This window comes from Sminthopsis crassicaudata, chromosome 1, assembly GCF_048593235.1.
Source record: "Sminthopsis crassicaudata isolate SCR6 chromosome 1, ASM4859323v1, whole genome shotgun sequence".
NCBI classification, from domain to species: Eukaryota; Metazoa; Chordata; class Mammalia; order Dasyuromorphia; family Dasyuridae; genus Sminthopsis; species Sminthopsis crassicaudata.
In genome coordinates this window covers 141,761,023-141,781,137 of record NC_133617.1, presented here as the reverse complement: position 1 = coordinate 141,781,137, position 20,115 = coordinate 141,761,023, and the positions used below count along the sequence as shown (strand labels likewise).

At 34.2% G+C, this 20,115-nt stretch overlaps 1 protein-coding gene across 4 annotated transcripts in view; it reads left to right on the top strand.

Moving 5' to 3' along the window:
- VPS13B (vacuolar protein sorting 13 homolog B) overlaps positions 1 to 20,115 on the top strand; it is a 973,300-nt gene that overhangs the window by 702,299 nt on the left and 250,886 nt on the right. The gene's annotated exons all lie outside the window — the stretch shown is intronic.

Genomic DNA, 20,115 nt, shown 5'->3' with positions numbered 1-20,115 from the left:
ACCTTAAATTATCGATTGATTTATTGGTTCTTTGTCCCAGAAATGTTAGTGGGATAATTAGTATATTATCAGTACACTATTTTTACAGCTTTGAAGTTCTCTTTTCTGTTAACATGATGAATACAGAAGTCATTCTGTGCATGTTTCCCTTATCATACTAATTTGTATACAGTGACATGTTACTTTATTTTTCATCTTTTTCATATTAACATCATCCATTTCTCTCTGGCTAGAATATAAACTCCTTGAGGACAGAGACCTTTACCTCTCTATATTGCTTCACCTTACATCATTTTATTACAACTTATTCTTAAGTTATCACTTTTTCAATACTGGTGAGTGATTGAATCTTCCTGCCCTGAGTTTTATTTCCCATGGATTCAATTATCTCTATGCTCATGATTCTCAAATCTATTTATCCAACTTTAACCTTTCTGCTGACCTCCAGTCTCACCTCTTCAATTGTCTCTCTGACATCTTTCACTGGATGTCCCATAGAGATCATTTTTTTTAACTTAATAGTATTTTCCCCTCAATTACATGTAAAGATAGTTTTCAACAATTGCCTCTGTAAGATTTTGAGCTCCAAATTTCTCTCCCTCCATTCTTCCCAAGATAGCAGAGCAATCTGATACAGGTTATACATGCACAATCATATGCAAACATATTTCTACATTAGTCATGTTGTGAAAAAAGACTCAAATCAGAAGGGAAAAATTACAAGAAATGAAAAAAAAAACTGGAAATAGTATCCTTTGTTTTGCATTCAGACTCCATAATTTTTTCCCTGAAAGGGGTCAGCATTTTCTGTCACTGATCCCTTGGAATTGTCTTATATCATTGTATTGCTGGTTTATCATAGTTGATCATCAGACAATGTTGCTGTTAATGTGTACAGTTCTCCTGGTTCTGCTCATTTCATTCAGCTCCAGTTCATATAAATAAATCTTTCCAAGTTTTTCTGAAGTCCACTTTTTACATGTGGGTATTATTATTATTATAGCTTTTTATTTATAAAACATATGCATTAATAATTTTCAGCATTGACCCTTACAAAACCTTCTGTTCCAAAATTTCCCCTCCTCCCCATCCCCCTTCCCTAGATGGCAAGTAGTCCAATACATGCTAATTATGCTAAAATATATGTTAAATCCAATATATGTATACTTGCTGCACAAGAAAAATCAGATCTAGAAAGAAAAAAAAACCTGAGAAGAAAAACAAAAATGCAAGCAAAAAATAAAAGAAAGAGTAGAAATGCTATGTTGTGGTCCACACTCATTTCCCATAGTCCTCTCTCTGGGTGTAGCTGATTCTTTTCATCACTGAACAATTGGAACTGGCCTGAATCATCTCATTATTGAAGAGAGACATGTCCATCAGAATTGGTCATCATATAGTCTTGTTGTTGCCATGTATAATGATCTCCTGATTCTGCTCATTTCACTCAGCATCAGTTCATGTAAGTCTCTCCAGGCCTCTCTGAAATCATCCTGCTGGTTATTTCTTACAGAACAATAATATTCCATGACATTCATATACCACAATTTACCCAACCATTCTCCAATTGATGGGCATCCATTCAGTTTCCAGTTTTGGGCCACTACGAAGAGGGCTGCCACAAACATTTTTTGCACCTGTGGGTCCCTTTCTCTCCTTTAATATCTCTTTGGGATATAAGCCCAGTAGTCACACTGCTGGATCAAAGGGTACACACAGTTTGATAACTTTCCAAATTGCTCTCCCAAATGTCTGGATCAGTTCACAACTCCACCAACAATGTATCAGTGTCCCAGTTTTCCCCACGTCCCCTCCAACATTCATCATTATCTTTTCCTGTCATCTCAACCAATCAGATAGGTATGTAGTGGTATCTCAGAGTTGTCTTAAGTTCCCTTTCTCTGATCAATAGTGATTTAGAACACCTTTTCATATGACTAGAAAGTTTCAATTTCTTCATCTGAAAATTGTTTGTTCATATCCTTGGACTATTTATCAATTGGAGAATGGTTTGATTTTTTATAAATTTGAGTCAATTCTCTATATATTTTGGAAATGAGACCTTTGTCAGAAACTTTGACTGTGAAAATGTTTTCCTAGTTTGCACAATTCTAATTTTTAAGGAATTATTTTCTTCAGTTATCTTGTGTACTTCCGTTTCCATTTGGCTAATTCTACTTTTAAAGGAGTTGTTTTTTTCAGTGGATTTTTTTTTTTTCCATTTCACAATTTATTATTTTTTTCCCTGAGGCAATTGGAGTTAAGTGACTTGCCCAGGGTCACACAGCTAGTGTCAGTGTTAAGTGTCTGAGGCCAGATTTAAACTCAGGTCCTCCTGACTTCAGGGCTGGTGCTCTATCTAGCTGCACCACCTAGCTTTCCCGGGGCAAACTTTTTTTAAAGGATTTTTTTAAATTCAATTTTTCTGCTTCCTTTTCCAAGTTGTTAATTCTTTTTTTTTTTTTTTTTCATTATGCTCATGCATAACTTTCATTTCTTTTCCTAATTTTTCTTCCACTTCACCTACTTGAGTTTTAAAATCCTTTTGAGCTCTTCCTAGAGAACTTTTAGGTCTTGAGAACAATTCATATTCCCCTTTGAGGCTTTACATGTAGGTATTGATCTTCCCTGTCACCATAGTAGCTTTCTGTGGCCTGGGTTCTTTTTTGTTTCTTAATCATTTTTTAGCCTGTTTCCTCACAGTTAAAATTGAATTCTGCTCCTGAGGCACAGGAGGCACTGTCCCACATTTCTCATGCAGGAGGGCCAGTGTTCTAGTCACTGGCTTTCCACAATTGGGCTTCAGGTGCTTTTGGCTTACCCACTGTGGTGACCTGTCTTAGTCATGCCCGTTGTGCCAGGGTTCCAAAGGCTTGCAATTTGCCTTCTGCATTGGGGCAGGAGGCTGGCTTGCTGTGCAACTGGCCTGTTTAATTAGTATCAAGAGACCTTGAGTGCTGATTTTCTCTCATCCCCACACCTCCAAACACACCATTTCCATCCAAATCTAGAAAATGCACAACCAAATACTGATTAGGAAATATAAGGGGAAAAGCATAAGCCATATTTCCAGCCCAGATCAGCACAGACAGAGATAGAAAGGTTTCTAACACTGAGCATAAGTGTCTAGCCAGGAGCAGCAGCAGAGATCAGAGGGAAGCTGTGCATCAGATTAAAACCAGCAAATAGAGGCCGAATCTTGATGTCAACTGGAAACTTTGTTACCCACCACCCAGTTTTAGGTCACAGATCCAAGGTTAAATGAGACAGAACTGCAAGTCGATGTGGGATTCCAAGATGAGGAGCAGTCATGAGCCTTAGGCTATGTGCCTATGAAGTAAGTTTAGAAGCAATGAGCAGTTGTGTAGTTCTGACTCCAGAAGCTTAATGGGGTCTCAGTTCCTGCCTCCAGCCCAGGAAAGAATGAATTCTAGTAGTAAGGAGCCATAATCAAGGTCACATCAAATTTAACAGTCATCACTAAAAGGAATGCAGAGCTTGGAATAAAGTGTTCCAGAGGGCAAATATATATCAGTTTATAAGCAAGAACAATTTACCTGGCAAAAATGAATATAAATCCTTTTAGGGAAGACGGAGGACCTCTTAACATTTGTGATGAAAAGACTAGAGTTGCATAGAAACATTGAAGTGCAAACACAGGGAGTCAAGAGAAACATACAGAAATAAATATGATTAAGCAATAAGGCATTTACCCAAACATTTCAAATAAGGATGACAGGATAGTGAGTCTATTGGCAAAAATGAGGAAGATGAGGAGAAGCAAGTTTGGTGGTAAAGTAATAATTGCCATTTTATAGCACTTTCAGACTTCTAAGCACTATATTTTACTATAACCCCATTAGATTAATAGTGTTATCCCCATTTTATGGCTTAGGAAACTGAGTCATCTATATATAGATTTCTTAGATTAAAGCCCATTAGATTAAAAGCCCCATGGGTAATAAATTTTGGAGCTTGTATTCAAACTTATATCTCCTAACTCCTAGTTCTGAATTTTTTTTCCCCAGTACATAACACTGCTTCTGTATAAATATAGTTTTAACATTGAAAGCTAGAATTGCACTGATACTTTAATATGTGCAGAATCTCGCTACTGTCTTTAACTTGAATGGTCTATTCACAGAAAATTCTGTGGTCTCGTGTTCTAAGTTTCATGCTTCTAAGTTGATTTCTTGTTTTAAATAACCCTTTAACAACCAAATGAGTAGGAGCTAAAAGTCTTCAGCTTGGTCCAAGCTTATTTAAAAACATGATCTTAAGTCAGTAAGGAACTGTATTCAGAGTCTTAAAATGTCATGGTGGGAAAAGGATCCCAGAAATCATCTCTTCCAGCTCATTTTCATGGGAGGAGAGGTATAATCACTATGCCATTGGGGCCCAGGCTCCTGTGATATCGGGCTTAACTGGAAGACCATTCAAGTTGTATTACTTGGACAGTGCCGATCCAGCATTTTGGAAGTCTTCATTTACCTTTCACTGGGTTTCTCTTCACAGTTATTTTATGGCGTTCCCTCTTCTAACCACAAAGGCATCTGCTTGCTGACATCTTTATTTCCTAAATATTCAAATAGACATCAACACATGTTATTGAGTTTTTTGAGAAGGAAAGTCAGTTATTTAATTTTGGAAGACCTTTGAAAAGGCCACATGTTGGCATAAAATGAGCTCGGGAATAAGAATCAGAATTCTAGAGTCTTGTCATCGTCCTCTCCTTTTCTAGCTGTATTATCTGATAAAAGTTACTTTAGCTCTTGGGTAAAGCCAACAAACATGGAGGATGGAGACCAGATAATTATTTGTAAGGTCTCTCCCAGCTCTAAAATGATATAATTCCATAATCATTACATTTTGAATTCAAAAATATGAAAGTTCCCCACAGTCCTATCAAAGTGACTCCCATTTTTATGTTTGAAAGTAAGAATAAATACTTTTACTTTAGTAAAAATCATTTAAATAAATACATATTGTAGTTAGCTATGCCATTGTAATGGTAATGCGTGATTAATGAAGATAATTCTAAATGTAATCTTGACAAGTTTTGAATTAATAAGAGGTGATACCCTCTTCACCAAAAAGTACCCAACATCATTTGGTAAACACTTCGTTTCCTATTACATGACTTCCTTACAAGAGTTCTTATTTATCAAGCACTTTTCTCCTAATCAGATATCAATAGTGTACCATTTAAGGTAGCCTCACAAAGCTCTGTAATATAGCTAAGTACAAACTTAACCTGCACTCAGTGAGAGAACGCGTGCATTAAATGTACTACTTATTTGCAATTATCTTTCACTGAAACAGAATGGTCAGATTCAACATGTGCCACATGGGAGGGAACTAGTATCAGTAGAGTAGCAATCTACTACCATATCTTATACTACAGATAAGTCATTTGGAACAGTGAACAAAAGTGACCTTAAATGGAATACTTGTGGTTGATTTCTGTTTTCCTGGTTACCAAGAAATAGAGATTTTTGAAATTTTAAATGAAAAAAAGATTAAACTATTTCTTTGCCTCTTTAGTGCTTTCTCCCTCAGAGTTGGAATTTATTGTTTTTTTATAAGATGACGAGAATGGCAGTAAGCCAATGGCAATTTTAGCACATACACATGGGACCATGTGATGGTCCCATTTAAGACACTACTGAAGTTATTATGTAGATAATGGGATTTCCTTTTTGAGGTGGAAGAGATGGGGAAAAGAGATTTAAAAAAATAGTGATACAATGTGGCTTGTAATATTTTATTGTTTTCTATGCAAGTCATAAATTATTATTGCATGTGCTTATACTCCTTTTTATGAAAATCATATGGCAACAAAAATTAAACTTAGAATTTTGTTTCACTCTTTTAGAAAAAGACTATTATTTAAAGAGACTATATTAACTTTTAATGACAAGTTACAAGTTATATTGAATGTACCTATTCTCCAGAGATCTTCAGTATTTTACAATCAATTAATTTTGATTTTATAAAAGGAAAAGTTGAATCCCAGGAGGACTGAACTAGCTTGCTTCTTGTAATCTACCTACCTAGCAAAGGCATAATGACAACTTGGGATTCCAAGACAACTGTGATGTAGAATCCCAGTCCTCTTCAAACAACATGACTCTATGTGCAATGTGAAGATGTTTAGCTAAACTCATTGGCCTTTCTCTACTTTAGATCCAAATCAGGGGTGATAAATTTGAGCATTTTACTGAGTGTTCCCTCTTTGCAAGCTCTGCAATATCCACAGTCATGGAGTCTCTCAAATTTAGTCAGGTCCAAAGAGCCAGAACTTAAACTTACACCTTTAATCAAATGATAGTAATAAAAATTGAAAATTCAACCTTCAGTTTTTACAGGATTGCTTTAAGTTTTTAAGACTAATAAACTTGGTCAATAACAATATAACTGATCTGAATGAAGAAATACTTAAAAATAGCAATGGTAAACTATATGATATTGACAGCTTTTATAAAGCCACTTGTTACAGTGCTATCACATAATCTTCATAAAAACCCTGAATTGGAAAGCCTGAAAAGGCCTCTAGTCCAACCCATATACAAAGGAATCTCCACTATAATATAACTGAGAAGGTGATCATCCCTGGTCTGATTTAGAAGAATTCCAAAGGAGAAGTCACTTGTTCTACTTTTAGACAACTCTGATTGCTAAGAAACTTTTAATGAAAGCAAACCTAAATTTGTTTCTTTTCAACTTCCATTCATTAGAGGTAGATAGATTGTTCAGTGAGTAGAGGGCTGGGCTTGGACTCAAGGGAAACTGTACATCTTCTCTGAAGTTTCCAGTTTATCAATGTATTTCTTAAATTATGGTGCCGAGAAATAAACACAATCCTTCAGTTGAAGTCTGACAAGGTCAGGAATACGTAGGATTTCTTTTCCTAATGAAGTTCAAGATTGACAAGAACAGATGATGATAAATGTTGAAGGGGATGTGGTAAAACTGGGACACTGATGCATTGTTGGTGGAGTTGTGAACTGATCCAACCATTCTAGAGAGCAATCTGGAAGTATGTCCAAAGTGCTCTCAAACTGTGAATACTAGATCTGTATCCCAAGAAAATCATAAAGGAGGAAAAGGACCCACATATGCAAAAATGTTTGTAACAGCTTTTCTTTCTTTCTTTCTTTCTTTTTTTCCTTGGTGGTAGCAAAGAATTGGAAATGGAATAGGTGCCCATTGATTGGGGAATGGCTGAATAAGTTGTGGTATATGAAGGTGATGAAATATTATTGTTCTATAAATAATGATGAACTAGCTGATTTTGAAAGGTCTAGAAATATTTACATGAACTGATGCTGAGGGGAACAAGCAGAACCAGGAATACATTGTACATAATAACAGCAAAAATGTGTAATGATCAGCTATGAAAGGTTGATTCTTCTCAGTGATTCACTGATCTAAAGCAATCTCAATGACTTTGCACAGAAAATACCATCTGCATTCAGAGAGAAAACTATGGAGATTGAATGTAAATCAACACACGCAGGGCAGCAAGGTGGTGTTGGGGCAGCTAGGTGGTACAGTGGATAGAGCACCAGTTCTGAAGTCAGGAGGATCTGAGTTCAAATCTGGCCTCATACACTTAACAGTTCCTAGCTTTGTGACCCTGGGCAAGTCACTTAACCCCAGTTGCTTCATCAAAAAAAAAAAAAAAAAATCAATACATGCTATGTTAACTTCTTTCTTTCTTTCTTTCTTTTTTTCCTCCCATGGTTTTTCCCTTTTGTTCTGATTTTTCTCTCCCAACATGATTCATTTAAACAAACAAATAAATAAATAAATGATTTTAAAAAGGGTGAAAAAATGAAGCTCAGGATTATATTGGCTGTTTTGCCTGACATTTTGCACTGCTGGCTCATATTGAACTTGTTGTCTACTGAAATCCCCAGATCCTTCTCAAAACAACAGTTATCTATCCATGGCTCCCCCATTTTATGTTTTGTGAAATGTTTTTTTTTTTTAATATTCAAGTTTAAGATTTTACATTTTCCCCTATTGAATCTTATCTTATTAGATTCAGCCCAAATGTTCTAGCCTGTTTTGACCTTTTGACTTTCCAACTTTACAAAATGGATTACATAAAAATATCCTCACAGAAAAGTAATATAACAAATGATAAGCAAATCTTAGGTTTCTCTTATTCAAAAGTGAAAATGAATGTTAACATATATCCTTATTTGTCTTAAATATGCAAATAGTGTTATGTACTGCATGAAATGGTCTTTCAGTTTGAACTTTAAAAATATTCTGTATTGAATGAATGTTAAACATCTCCTAATTCACAATCTCTGTCTTTTAAAGCCATCCCCCTTCTTTAGTGCCCTACTGATTTGAACTTATAATGATATTGCCATCATGAGTCAATTAGTAAGAATTAATTAAATGCCTACTATCTACCTAGTACTCATCTAAGCATTATGGATGTTAATACAAAAGCCAGACAATCCCTATCTTCAAGGAACTGAGAAAGACCTGGTGGGTTTTTGGTTTAGGATGGTGAGTGGGTTCTAGAAGGCAGTGACTTACAGAGCTATTCCTATCTGCCCTGAACCTCCTCTCATCACCACTATCACCCTCATTGAAGAAAAAGAAAAGAAAATCAAGCCTTTATTACAAGTTTGCATAATAGACAAATTTCCAATTTATAGTATCCAAAAATGTATGATATTCTTCATCTAGTGTTCATCTTTTCAGTCCCTCTCTGTAAAGTAAGTAGTATATCATTGGCCATATGAAAATGTAGAGTTGTTTGAAAAAAGTTTCAAAGTTGTTTTTCTGTATAATGTTGGTGTTATTGGATAATTATTTTCCTGGTTCTACAGTATGGATCAATTCATACAGGTTATTCCAGATTTCCCTAAAACCATCTATTCTGTCTTTCTTGCAGCACAATAATATTCCATTACATTTATATACCATGTTTTGATCAGCCATTCCCTCAATAGGTGGGCATCCCCCAAATTCCTAATTTTATCCTATCAGAAAAAAAGAACTGGTATGAATAATTTTGTACATTGTAGGTCCTTTTACTCTTCCTTTGACATCTTTGAGGTAGAGGCCTAGTAGTGGTAATCCAGGATAATATGTAGATAAATGGCCACCTTGTATTGCCAATCACTTTAAGATTATAAAATAAATACAAATGATCATTTTTGATTGCCTTTTTATACTCAATTACATAAACATACTATTTTAGTGCTTTTCTGTCTAAGTTGAATGGATAAAAATAATCAGTGAGTTAACATAAGGACTTTAAGAAACATTAAAATAATAAAATAGGCTTTTTTCCTTAATGCTTCTCCTATCTGGAACAGCCTCTAATAAAAATGCTGTTTTCTGCCAGTACCTTTATATGTAGCAGCTGTATTATTGGCCATCCTCATTTAAATAAAGATGTATGCAGTTGTTTTTTAGCATAATCTTATTAGTTGTGTTTATAAATATTTTTAAATTAGTATTTGTTTTGTTTAAGATAATGTAGTCCAGATTTGTAGTTGCCTCATATCTTGACTATGCTGCCCAAGGCTGCCTCAAAAAATCATTTTTCTTCTTGTTTGTTTGGGGAGTTTATTCGTTTTCAAGAAAGTGACTGTGGCATCTGGTCAGTTTTGAAGGAGTTGAACCATCCTTAGGATATATTTCTAACCCCCACTCTCCTGAGCCTTTAGTACACACAAAATTAGTCCAGAATCTTATAACCACCAACTTATTCTTATATACTGAGAAACACTCAGGAAATTCGACTTCTAAATGTTAGCATGTATCCTTTTTGGTTTTTCTTTTACTTTTTTCCCCCTCTTTATTATCAACTACATTAATCAACAAATGTTTGGCTACTTAAATGACACCTGATAGTGAGAGCAAAAAATTTTTTTTTACATGTGATACCTGTGTCCCAAGATCCAGAATCTAAAATGTACAACCTCATTATATATTTTAAGATACTACATTTTTTGTAGATAAAATGTAATACTCTTTGTTTTAGATTAAATATTTTTAAATGTAGGCATGTGATTAACTGAAGCACTTAATGACCTCAGTATAGTCATTCATGGTGCAGCTTGAATATGTGCAACTGTAGTAGTTGGCTTCTTCATCCCTGTTAGAAACAGGACTGCAAAAAAGGTGCCAAACATTTTAGTAAACGCACAATTGAAAAATCACAAACTGGCTTCTTTCACTTCATAAATCATAACTTTATTTCATTTAGCAATTGTAGCTATTAAAAAAAAAACGGATTGGATTACACTTCTTTTGGAACTGAAAGTTTTGCTAATGTGCCTGAAAGGACTTAGAATTAACCTGTGACTTGAATGCCATAAAAATCAGGACTTAAACATATGTGTATAAAACTAGTGACCTCTTTCCCATTACCACTGTATTCATTTATATAGTTCATGTATGTGTTATACAAGTACATATATATATATTATATATGTATATACTATATATATATATATATATATATATATACACATATATACACATGTATACACACCCAAACATTTTGTATTTCCCCTTCCCCCATCAGAATGTAAAGTCCATGATTTCAGATACAGTTTCACTTTTGTGTTTTTGTATTTTCACTTTTATATTTCTGAAGTCAGCAATTAGTATAATGCATGGCACATTAATTAATGTTTGTAATAATTGACTACCATTATTAATTTGGTAAAAAGTACCAAAAAATAGAGTCCTTGAAAAGGCCTGGCCACTTGATTAGTGTAAAGAAAACTGTAAGAAGAAAGGTTGGCTCAGAAGGAGGAGAGGAGTTTCGATGATCCACTCCATTTCTTAGTCAGTACCAAATTGTTTTATCATTTCCCTGAGCTTCCTCCTTTATAAAATGGAGATGATCATAATTGTTCAGACTCATTTCTCAATTTTTTTCAGTCAACCTCATCACTCTACTAAAACTGCTGTCACCAGGTTTACTTACTATTGAACATCTTACTGCTAAGTTCCATGGTCTTTCTACTTGACTTTTTTTCTTTTTTCCCCCCATATATTTTTATTTATTTCATTAAATATTTCCCAACACACACACACACACACACATACACACACACACACACACACACATTTAACATTCATTTAAAATTTTTTTTGAGTTTCAAATTCCCTCAAAGGACAAGTGGTTTGCCACAGTTCACACAGATAGCATTAAATGATATTGAGACCCAAATATTCTGACTCCAAATCCAGTGCTCTTATCAGGTCAACAAGTTCAGGTGTGGGGTAGGAAGGACTGCTGGAGCAAGGGAAGGTAGGTCTGCCTCTTAATGCAAAGCACATTAACATCCCAAGGTCCAAGGGGACTATGACAGCCCATTCCTTCCTTCTATTTTCTTGACTCCTTGGCCACAGCAAACAATGCACATTTCATCAACAGCCAGTCAGCAAACATTTATGTAGCCCCTTCTGTGAAACATTACAAGAACAGCTTAAGAAGAATTTGCTCCTATGAGCGAGAGGAGAGAAGGCTTACTCTGCCATAATGAGAGAAAGTTTCCTAGGATTTAGGAACAGAAAGGGCCCCAGCAAGTCCTATGCCTTTTACATTTTTGGAAGTTGAAAGGGAGAATCAGCTGGTTTCCCTTTCTGCTAATGTCCTTCCAAAGCCAGGAAATTTTACTTAAGTCATTTAGCATTGCTAGAGGTAAACACAAGCCTCACTGCCAGCAATGATTCCATGGGGTCTCACAGATGGAAGTGGAATGACCTAATGTAGTTGTTTTCACCACAACTCAGATCTCTCATTAAAGGGTACCTTGAGCATCAAAGAAAAAATAGGCCTTTTCTTTTCCCTGGCTCACACAGAACATAGCCATCAGCACCTCGACCCTAGACTGGATGAGACAAAGAGAGATCAATTCAATCAGCATCCAGTTTATTTTTTTTCCCTACTTTGTACTTCTCCATTTTTTTTTTATATTCTCTTCTCTGACAATACTTCACACTTTTTAGTACAAAAGGATTCTCAATCTCAGACTCACACCTGAATGAGAATAGAAACCTTAAACAGTTTTTTAAAATCACTTACAAATTACTTTTAAAAAAAATTTTTTTATTATAACTTTTTATTGACAGAACATATATCTGGGTAATTTTTTACAACATTATCCCTTGCACTCACTTCTGTTCCGACTTTTCCCTTCCCTCCCTCCACCCCCTCCCCTAGATGGCAAGCAGTCTTATACATGTTGATTATGTTATAGTATGTCCTAGATAACAGTATATGTGTGCAGAACCAAACAGTTCTCTTGTTACACAGGGAGAATTGGATTTAAAAGGTAAAAAAAACCTGGGAAGAAAAATAAAAGTGCAAACAGTTTACACTCATTTCCCAGTGTTCCTTTTCTGGGTGTGGCTAATTCTGTCCATCAATGATCAACTGGAACTGAATTAGATCTTCTCTTTGTTGAAGATATGCACTTCCATCAGAATACATCCTCATACAGTATTGTTGTTGAAGTATATAATGATCTCCTGGTTCTGCTCATTTGACTCAGCATCAGTTCATGTAAGTTTCTCCAGGCCTTTTTGAAATCATCCTGTTGGTCATTTCTTACAGAACAATAATATTCCATAATATTCATATACCACAATTTATTCAGCCATTCTCCAATTGATGGACATCCACTCATTTTCCAGTTTCTGGCCACCACAAAAAGGGCTGCCACAAACATTTTGGCACATACAGGTCCCCTTCCCTTTTTTGGTATTTCTTTGGGATATAAGCCCAGTAGTAACATTGCTGGGTCAAAGGGTATGCACAGTTTGATAACTTTTTGAACATAGTTGCAAATCATTCTCCAGAATGGCTGGATGTATTCACAACTCCTCCAACAATGCATCAGTGTCCCAGTTTTTCCACATCCCCTCCAACATTCATCATTATTTTTTCCTGTCCTTAGCCAATCTGACAGGTGTGTAGTGGTATCTCAGAGTTGTCTTAATTTGCATTTCTCTGATTAATAGTGATTTGGAACACTCTTTCATATGAGTGGAAATAGATTCAATTTCATCATCTGAAAATTGTTCATATCCTTTGACCATTTATTAACTGGAGAATGGCTTGATTTCTTGTAAATTAGAGTCAATTCTCTATATATTTTGGAAATAAGGCCTTTATCAGAATCTTTAACTGTAAAAATGTTTTCCCAATTTGTTACTTCCCTTCTAATCTTGTTTGCATTAGTTTTGTTTGTACAAAAGCTTTTTAATTTGATGTAATCAAAATTTTCTATTTTGTGATCAATAATGATCTCTAGTTCTCCTTTGGTCACAAATTCCTTCCTCCTCCACAAGTCTGAGAGGTAGACTATCCTATGCTCCTCTAATTTATTTATGATCTCGTTCTTTATGCCTAAGTCATGGACCCATTTTGATCTTATCTTGGTATATAGTGGTAAGTGTGGGTCCATGCCTAATCTCTACCTTACTAATTTCCAGTTTTCCCAGCAGTTTTTGTCAAATAGTGAATTCTTATACCAGAAGTTAGGATCTCTGGGTTTGTCAAACACTAGATTGCTATAGTTATTGACTATTTTGTCTTGTGAACCTAACCTATTCCATTGATCAACTAATTTATTTCTTAGATAATACCAAATGGCAAATTACTTTTTATATAATACTTTGCCAAAGTAATCGAAATGGGTATTTACATAAAGCTCATTGAGCCTTACAAATCACTTCATATTTATTCTAGTCAATCCTCACAACAGCTGTAGCCCATTTTCAGCTGAGGAAACTGAGGCTCAGAGATAAAAATGACTTGGAAGTGGTTGCATAGTCTGAGGAAGGATTTTAGTTTAGTTTAGTTTTTTTGTGAAGCAGTTGGAGTTAAGTAATTTGCCTAAGATCACATAGGTAATGCTAAGTTTCTGAGGCTGTATTTGAACTCAGGACTTCCTGACTTTACGGGCTGGTGCTCTGTCCGCTATGCCATTTAGCTTCCTCTCCCTTTCTCCTCTTCCCCCCCCCCCCCCCAGGAAGGATTTTAAATAGGATTTCTCCTAACTTCAGGTACAGCACTACATTATATTGTAAACAGTAGGAATCATAATTTGAGCCCCCAAAAATATTTATTTTACTCTATTGAAGTATGGTTGACCAAGCCCTCACTTAGACATTCATTTCTTTCTCCAAACAACTACCTAATTCCCTCTTATGGACCTCTTATTTCCTTGTTAATGCAACAGGATTGGCTTATGGTTTTTGTGAAAAGCTTTTCTCTACTGTAACAGCTACTTATTTCCAAGAAAATTTTTGTTACTGTTCTCTAGTAGATGAGAGTGAAAATTTGAACAAGCTTACTAGAAACCTAGATCAATAAAAGTCAGTTTGGGACTTATTTTTAATTTACTTCCTTTCTCTGCCCATCTTGTAGCTCAGAGGTGTCAAACAGACTTCAAAAACCACTTCAAAGTATAACTGGGGAAAAGCAAAACAAACTAACGAACAAAACCTGTAGAACACAGAAAATGTTAATATGTGGCCCCCTTTCTATTTGAGTCTGACATCTCAGCTTTAGCTCAACTGTGCTAAAGTGACCAAAAGAAAATAGAAAAAAGAGGGGGTCACCATCTCCTAAATAATTTAAGATCTAGAATATACATAAGTAATTAGAAATGGGTGGGTAGAAAAAGAGTAATGATAGAAGAATCATTTTTATCCTCATAACAACACTGGAAGGTAAGTGTTATTATCCCCATTTTACAGATGAGGAAACAGGCTTCCAACTAACTGCCTGCATCCAGTTTTGAGCTATTCTCCCTGACTTGAGGTCCAACATTCCCCTCTAAATCATCTAGCTGCCTAGAGATTTGGCCATTGCTAAGTCATTTTGAAATAAACAAATACATCCCTTTGAGTTCATTCCTTCTGGTTTTGGGGACTAGATACTTTAAATTTCAAACAATTTTATGTATATCAAAAAAAGTGTATAAAAGCTTTTTTTTTAAATTAAGTTGCTTAATAGTGTTTTCTCCTCTCAAGTGAAAGAATACTTTAGTAGCTATGCTTTTCTTGCTCAGAGTTTGATAATACATTATAGCTTGAACACATAGTATGATCACCATAAAGGTCAAGTTTACGATGTACTCATGATAGGGCCCTAATAAAAGTGCAATGTAATGATCATTTAAAAACACCACTTATCCAATGGAACAAGGCAAGACAATAATCAGAATATTACAAATCTAAGGAATATCTGGATTTTCATATGGAGCAAATGATAGTAAAATAATTTTTCTGACTCAGTTTGAAAGTTTCTTTTCCGAAAAGGGACAAGTAGCATTACTATCATCTCTCATTTAATTCAAGAAAAAGGCCAAAGATCCATTTAATAACTCTGAACTTATCCAGGGATTAGAAACCCCCAACTCAGATAACATAACTTCACTCCAAAGGGAGACTTTAGGAAATCTAAGGAAAACCAATGTCAGTAAAATAAAGACTCTGCAAGAGCATTAACAAATTATAAAATGTAGATCAAATTTAGGAAGACCAACAGCCTGGGAAACATTGATAAATCTTGGAACTGGGTCATACTTGATAGATTTCAAATTGTTGTTGTTGTTGTTGTTGTTTTTGCTTGGGCAATTGGGGTTAATTGACTTGCCCAGGATCATACAGCCAGGAAGTGTTAAGAGTCTGAGGCCAGATTTGAATTCAGGTCCTCCTGACTATAGGGCTAGTACTGTATCTACTGTGCTACCTAGCTGCCCCTATTTTCTCTTTTTTAATGAATTTTTATTGCTTTCATTTTTTAATTAAGTCATCTGTTTCTTCCTATAATCCTCCCTATATCTGTTATCTCTTATAACAACAAAAAAATTGTTTTAAGAAAAGGTGGGGAGGCAGGCAGCTCGATGGCATAATGGTTAGAGCAGTGGCCATGGAGTCAGGAGGACCTGAGTTCAAATCCAGCCTCAGAAACTTATCACTCATTATTTGTGTCACTCTGGGTAAGTCACTTAACCCCAATTACCTTGCCAAAAAAAAAAGGAAAAAAAAAAGTTATACAAAACCAATTTATATATTAAAAATAAAAAAGAACTGATATCGTATGTTATTCTCCCATGGACCTCCTACCTCTGCAGATAGAAAGAGGTATCATGTCTTATCCCTTCTTTGAGGCCAAGCTTGTTCTCTATAATTTTCTTTGTTGTTTTATGATAATTGCTTTTTGTTTACATTTTATCATGTCTGTTGTTATCTTAATTCTGCTTACTTCACTCTATATCAGTTCATGCATGTTTTATATACATCTGTATTTATTATATACATAATTTTTTATAGCACCATAGTATTCCATTAACTTCGTGTATACAATTTGTTTAGCCATTCCTTAATCAATGAGCTTCAGGGTTTTTGTTTGGTTTGTTTTTGTTTTTGTTTTTGTTTTTCCTGAAAGTACTACTCTAAAATATTTTGATATGTAGGTATCCTTTCATTTTATCTGTGACTTCATTGAGTTTTTCTGCCTAGTAATGGAATCTCTAAGTCAGAAGGTAGGGACAATAGCGATATTATTTGAATAATTCCAGACATGTCAGAGTACCTGTTTTCCACAATCTCTCTAACATTGATTATTCCCATTTTTTGTAATTTTGACCAGTGTGTTGCATATGAATTGCCTATTTGCTTTTACCTTTGTGTTGATTTTGGTCTTGTTTGTTTCTCTTAGTTGTCAATGCTTCTTAGATATCAAACCCATATCTGAAATCAAAAATTCTTTTCCCAGTTTCCTACTTCTCTTCTCATCTTAGAAATCATCATTTTATTTGTATAGAAGCTTTTCAATTTCATGTAATCAGAATTAGAAAAATTTCTGCAATTATTATTATTTTTTTGTTAAAAATAATTTACCTAAAGTGCTGAAAACAGTTGTATAGTCAGTTTTTTATATTATGCTCTGTAATTTTAAGGCTTTGTATCCATTTTTAATTTTTTGAAATATGACATTTGATGTTAATATGATATGATGTTTTCCAGATTGCTTTCCAGTTATCCCCATTATTCTTATCAAATAATGAATTTCTTTCTAAGAAATTTTTGGTTTTGATTTTATTGAACAATGGGTTATTGAGTTTCATTATTTCTGATTCTCCCTTATCAAGTATGGCACTTGGGCCAACTTTTCAGTTTTTAACTAATGCCAAATGGTTTTGAAAGTTTTGTAATATAGTTTGATGTCTAAAAATGGTTATTTCCATTTCATTCTTACTTTTTTTCTTCAGTATCTTTTGTTATTCTAGATATTGTGTTCTTCCAAATGAATTTTGTTATCTTTGGATTTAACTCCATAAATGTTCCTTTGGAAGTTTGATTGGTATAGTATTAAAAATGTAAATAAAGTGTCATCCTTAACTTTTTGTTACAACCCAGCTAAGAGCCCTGAATATTCTCTTAGATATTTAAAATTCCTTTTGTTTTTTGGAAAGTGTTCTTTTTTATAAAATTTTCAATAGTATTTAATTTTTCTAAATACATGTAAAAATAGTTTTCAACATGCATTTTTGTAAAACTTGATGTTCCAAATTTTTCTCCTTTCTTCCCTTACCTCCCCTTCTCTCCAAGAGAACAAGCAATCTGATATAGGTTAAATATGATATAGGTTAGATATTTAAATTTCTTTAAGGAGCACTTTATAATTGAATCTATACAAGTACTGATTATACTTTCCTTCATCCTCTTCACCTACTATGTTCTTTAATTTGGCATCAAGCAGTCTGTTTTACACTGAGAACTTAAATTCCTAACATTCATTTCTAATTTGTCCTTTTTTATTAATTATTACTTTTTTAAATTATGTTTTTTCAATCAACAAGAATACATCTTTTGTCCCTGTCATCCCACCTTCCCCAAATTGAGAATAAAAGAAAAAGCAGTATCAGATCTCAAACTGTACTGCAAAGTGATAATCATCAAGATAACCTGGTACTATAGAAGAAATCTCAAATGCTTAATCAACATAATACATTAAGCATATGATATACACAAATAAATGACCACCACAAACTAGTGTTTGATAAACTCAAAGATTCAAGCTCAGAGATTGATTGTTTCTTCCTTTTTGAGAAAATGTGCTAGGAAAACTGGAAAATAGTCTGACAAAAACATCTCTCACTGTATACCAAGATAAACTCAAAATAAGTACATGATATAGACATATATGTGTGTGTATGTCATAAACCATAAGCAAATTAGAGTAATATCAAAAAGATAACCTATCAGATATATAGATAAGGGAAGAGCCTATAACCAAATGAGATAGAAAGGATCACCAGAACTAAGATAGATAATTTCAATTACAGTAAAGATAAAAGGTTTTGCACAAATAAACCCATTGCAGCTAAAATTAGAAGGAAAGGAAGAAATGGGATGGGATGGGCAAGGCAGGAAGGGAGAGCAATAGAATTTTACAGCAAGTTTCTCTAATAGATGTCTCATTTCTCAAATGTATAGGGAATTGAACCAAATTTATAAAAATAAGAATCATTCCCCAAATGTTCAAAAGACAAAATATAGTATTATAAGCTTGTTTAACAGCAATTATATTTTCAGATATTCCAAACTATTCTAAAAGATTTGTAATCTTAATGATATGAGCATTGCCTCCAAAAATACAGATTACTATGAAAATAAGAGCTATTCCCTATTTGATAAATGATTAAAAGATAAATAGGCAATTTTCAGAAGAAGAAATCATGTTCCTTGAAAGGGAAAGGTTTGCTTTTTCTTTTCCTCTATAAAATTATACTCAATTTTATAGAATTGAGTGTTTTTCATTATTAGCTTATATTTTTTGCTTTCTGTAATATCATATTGTAAGTTCTCCATTCCTGCTAGTCCTTAGTATTTGATTTCTTTCTTTCTGGCTACTTGTAGTTTTGTTGTTGTTATGGACCTGAAGCTCTACAATTTGGTTTTAATGTTTATGGGAGTTTTCATTTGGGGGGTCTCTTTCAGGAGATGACCAGTGGATTTTTTTCTACTTTTACTTTGTTCTTTGGTTCTGAGAGATCTAGTTTTCTTTTAAAATTGTTTGGATCATAGTCTAGTGTGTTTGTTTTTTTTTTTTTTGTTTGTTTGTTTGTTTGTTTTTGGTCATGACATTCAGATAGTTAAGAAAAAATTCTTAATTTTTTTTTTACTTGATCTGTTTTCCATATCAGGGATTTTTTTGTTGTTTGTTTGTTTTTTGATGAAATACCTTCCTTTTTATTTTTTCATTTTTTTTTTTTTTTAATGTTTGTTGTTTTATGGAGTCATTTGTTTCTATATGGTACACTATATTTTTCTGGGAGTTTGTTGCCTGGGCAAGATTTTGTACTATTGTGCCAAGCTATTAAATTCTCTTTCCAATTCTCCTATCCATAATGTTCGATTCTTTTTCCATTTCAATTCTTTCAATTCTAGTGCTCGCGTTTCATTTGTAAAAACATTTTTTAAATTTTTAAACTCTTTTTTTCTTTTCCAATAATTCTACTGGAATCATAACCATAGCTGTGTTTTTCTTTCAGTCTTGTCTTATAGATGTTTTAGAGTATTTTTTTTCTTTTGGATTTGCATATTAGACATCTCCATCACAAAAAATATATTTTTGTAGGAGGATTTTTTTTTAATTGACTAATTCCTCCAGCCTGCTTCCTCACTTCAGACTTTAAGGCTCTATAACAGATGTTGCTTCTTTCCCAACTTCCTCATCTCTCAATACCTTGTCCCTATAGGTTCTGCAACTGTTCCTTTCCCCCCACTGTAATGGTGCCCTGATGTGGGTCTGAGAATTCCTCTTCCCCTGTTGTACTGTCTCTATTTTGCACTGAAGTACTTTGCTTGACCCCAGACTCTTATCATACGCTGTTCCTTATGTCCACAAACTTTCCTATTTTCCCATGCCAACCTGGGCTGGACAAATGACTTAATGTACTTTTTCTTGGATTTCTCCATCAGGATTTTGTCTGATATTTTTTCTATCTCTGTTTGGAAGAGTTTTGGTAGAAGGCTCTTTAAATACTTTCTTCTATTACTTTTCCATCTTGGCTCTACTTCCCCTAATTTTTTTTTAATGAA